The sequence below is a fragment of the Coregonus lavaretus genome (assembly GCF_964263955.1).
Source record: "Coregonus lavaretus genome assembly, chromosome: 1".
NCBI classification, from domain to species: domain Eukaryota; kingdom Metazoa; phylum Chordata; class Actinopteri; order Salmoniformes; family Salmonidae; genus Coregonus; species Coregonus lavaretus.
Window position 1 is genome coordinate 49,255,059 of NC_139988.1, and position 4,428 is coordinate 49,259,486.

Sequence of the window (4,428 nt, forward strand, 5' to 3'; positions counted from 1 at the left end):
TAAATCGCTTCATGAAACATGTACCCCTTCTTAGGATATCTAGATCCATTGCGTTAATATTTCCCGCAAAACTCTTGTATTCATTCATTCGGCGACACAGTAGCTGATTCGTTTTGCATGGCCTGGCCAGGCACCCGGTGTACATATTAGACCATTCCATTGGTCCTTCAAAGTAAATTCCACAAATGTTCCACTTAATATTCATAATCTCCAGCACCACCCCAACATCAACATATGTGAAAATGGCACGTTTCTATGTTTTGTGGGGAAAATATATAGAAGTGTGTGGTGATCCTGATGATTTGTCACCAAGGTGGTTTGTTTACATAGCAGGTTAGGATAATTCATGTGGCAGGTTAGGATAATTAAAGTGGCTGGTTAGGTGAATTAACGTGGCAGGTTAGGAGAACTAACACAGCAGGTTAGGTGAATTGATGTAGCAGGTTAGGGGAATGAGGTTAAGGTTAGGAAAAGGGTTAGGGTTAGGCTTAGCTACAATGCTACAGTTGTTGATAAATGATATAAATAATGATAGTAAAAAGCTTTGGAGTACCTTAAATGAAATTCTAGGCAAAAAAAAGCTAACTCAGCTGCATCCTTCATTGAGGCAGATGGCTTGTTCATAACAAACCCTTTGATATTGCCAACCACTTTAATAACTTTTTTGTTGACAAGATTAGCAAATTTAGGCATGACATGCAAACAACAAACGCTTCATATTCATGCATAACGGACCAAATAATGAAAGACAAGCACTGTAATTCTGAGTTCCCCAAAGTTGGTGTGGAAGAGGTAAACACATTGTTGCTATCTATTAATAAGAACAAGCCACCTGGTACTGACAACCTGGATGGTACAGTAAATTGCTGAAGTTGGTAGCGGAATACATTGCGACTCCTGTTTGCCACATCTTCAAATTAAGCCTAGAAGACTGTGTGTGCCCTCAGGCCTGGAGAGAGGCAAAGGTCATTCCGCTGCCCAAGAATACACAAGTTTACGCGCTGTATCCCGGGTGGCGCCATAACTCTACACAAATGCATTTAATTTCCGCCGGAAGTTGTTTGCACAACGTCTGCCGGTGTAAACACAGCGATGTCGACGCTAGCTTGGGAACACGGTTCTACTACTACTACAGCTAGAAAGGTGCCCATTCGCTCAACCACGGCGCCTGACAAGTTTTTGTCAGAACACTTACACCCATCCTTCCGTGGCAATGCCGCAACCCGTCAAGGAGCGGAGGGGGAGGAACTTGCAAGGGACTATTTGGAAACTCTGGGCAACAGCATTGAAACCAAAGGCTTAGTGGTGTGTGAAAAGGAACCGTGGCTTGCAGCATCTCCCGATGGAGTGATAAACAACGACATTCTGTTGGAGATCAAATCACCTGTGATGGGAAACAAGTCACTTGCAGAATTTTTGGCAACAAAGAACTGCGAAATCACAACTGTGGCAAACGGAGATAGGGTAGATTACCATATTGCCTGCAATGGTCCAAAAGGCTACTACATGCAGGTACAAATTGGGATGCACTGCACAGGGCTTCAGCACTCCAAGTTGGTGATCTGGAACAAAACTGAGCACCTAGAAATCGAAGTACCCTACGACCAAGGCTTTGTCCAGGGGCATATCATAAGGCTGCGCACATTCTACTTTGCCCACATGCTCCCGAAAATTGTTGATGATTTTGTTGAGGGAAGGTTACAGTTCTGCAGTAAATATCTCAGCATTTTAAAACCAAAATAAACTGCCTTATTTAGGTCATGCCCACAGGAGCCAACAGATGTCCATTGTTTACATGATCTCTTTATGCTGTGCAATATATCAGTGTGCCTACTGTTTGAGTGAAAATAAAGTTTGATGTAATTTCAATCCTTAGAGTGCTACAATTTATTTTAACACAGTTCATAATTCATAGTAAGCTCATACTGTACATAAATAACACTGGATTAATTAATTGTTTTGAGGAAACTAAACAAATGGCTTCAACAAGAAAGATTGCGTGTTTAATCTTAACAGGTATTAAAAAGTAAAATACAAAAGCAGCCCACACAATTACATCACTATGAAAATATTCATATATAATATTAAAAAATACAATGCACGCAGTATTTGTTGTGTTTATCTGTATTTAATGAACAACATGGCTGGGTGTTGGTAGACAGGGACACAGGGCAAGATTCTAAACCTCACTGATCAGTGGACTCTTCAGGTTAACTAGGCCAGCACAGATGGTTAAGATGTTGTCCAGTTTCGGTGCCATGCTGATGGGAACATTCTGGGATAAAATCTTAAACAACTTCAGTCTCTGGATTGCTCTTTCCACATGTATGCGGACATTGGCTACTCGCCTGGTGCGTGTCGTCTCCTCATTGGTCAACTGATTGCGCCTGTAGGTGAAAGCAGGGATGTTCAAACTGACCCTTCTCTCATCAAGCAAGTCTCGAATGGTGAACCCACGGTCCGCCATGACCTCATCACCAGCCCTCAGATAGTCTAGGAACCCACTGTCCATGGTGATAAACTTATCGCTGCTTCTGCCAGCATAGGCATCAGATATAAACATGATTAGCCCATTAGGGGCCACAGCGACGAGATATTTCACAGTGTTGCGTGATTTATACTGGCTGAAAGTGTCACTCCTTGAGTCGTGGTTTGTGGCTCTCTGCATGGCACTTTCGGCACAGTCAATGATGCAGGTGGTTCAAGGGTAGTTCCTCTGAAACGACAAGGGCATGGTGGCACGAATGGTCTCTCTTGGAAGCCAGGGGATCAGGACTTTGAACTGTTCACCCATCACGTCAATCCAGTGACTAATCACAATGCTTGCCATGGATGTAGACACATTGAAGCGGTGAGCAATATCTCCTAATATTAGGTTTAGTTTTAGTTTCATCAACGTCATAAGTATTTGGTCAACAACAGGAAGGGTAATTGATGGCTTACTGAAAGGCAACAACACCGTCACCAGGGTGAAGAATTGAACCATAAGCACTCCTGTATACAGCCGGGACCTAGCATCATCAATGACCGTGGTGCTGGTCACAGTAGGACCCATTTCTGCCTCGCACTGTGTGGCCTTGTCTACTTTAACAGACTGTGTTGTTGAACAGTAAATGTGATCAATATGTGACGGATCCTCCCATTGGGTTTGGGCATCTCGAAATTTTGGTGTAGCAGGCTCGGCCTCACAGACAGGCTGACAGGTTTCTGGAGCATCTAAAAAGGGGAAGAGAAAACATGGATGGAGCAAAATTAATGCAGGCATAGAGTCCTCTCACTACAAACATCACAATGGAAAAATGTGTACTACAACATTGCACTCACACGCACACACACACACAATCATCATCACAACAGCCTGCCACCTTGCATTGTATTTATGATGTAGACTAAGGCACACGCAGGCAGGCACACACACACACACACACACACACACAATTAATGATGTAGCTATCGTGGGCATTGTTTGTCCCATCTCCAAAACAATCAACTGCCTTAGCAAAATACCGGTAGCAATGTTAATGTATGACAACTTCTTCATAATTAACAGTATTGTCAGCTTCATAGCTAAAGTTGCTGAACTTACCCTCAGATTCAAGTCTGTGTTTCTTTATCTGGGGGGAGGCAGTGGTCCGCTGGGTGAGTTGACGCCTCTTTGGCTGGGGAGGGCGATTGTATCCCAACCACAACTCTGGGAAAGGATTATCCTTGGTAGGTTTTTGGTCAACAAAGTGATAGGAACAAACAAAAACGTTGAGGGGTGGTTTCTTTAGATTCAATGCCTTCAGCCAGGTCCTTGATTCCGAGTCGGTATCAGGCTTGCAAAAAAATGTAAACAATGGAGCGCATGGACATTGCCTCTTCGTAGCTGGTTTGTGGTCGTAGCACTCTCTATCTAACCACTCGTTCAGGTGCTTTCTCGAGTTTTTGCAACCAACTACCGCACACGTCGTTCCCGAACCACTTTTCTTCATGTTGTAATTGTAATTTTTATATCCTCTTTGTCACTGCGATATCAGTGCTTTGTCGGCACAACGGAGCTAGCTAGCAAAACAAACCCAGCCCGGCAGAACGGAAGTGGATTGCATCGACGGGAGGAGTTCAGGAAGTAGAGCGGAAACGGCTCAAAAACTTGTGTATAGCAAAGCACCCTTTAATGGTTCAAACAGCCAACCAATCAGCCTGTTACTGATGCTTAGCAAACTTTTGGAAAAAATGGTGTTTGACCAAATACAATGATATTTTATAGAAAACAAATTAACAACAGACTTCCAGCATGCTTATAGGGAAGGACACTTAACATGCTTGGCACTGAAATTGATAAGAAGATTTTGGGAGATGTTTTGTTAGATTTCAGTGCAGCTTTTGATATCATCGATCATAACCTATTGCTGAAAGAACTTAGGTGTTATGGATTTACATCCTCTG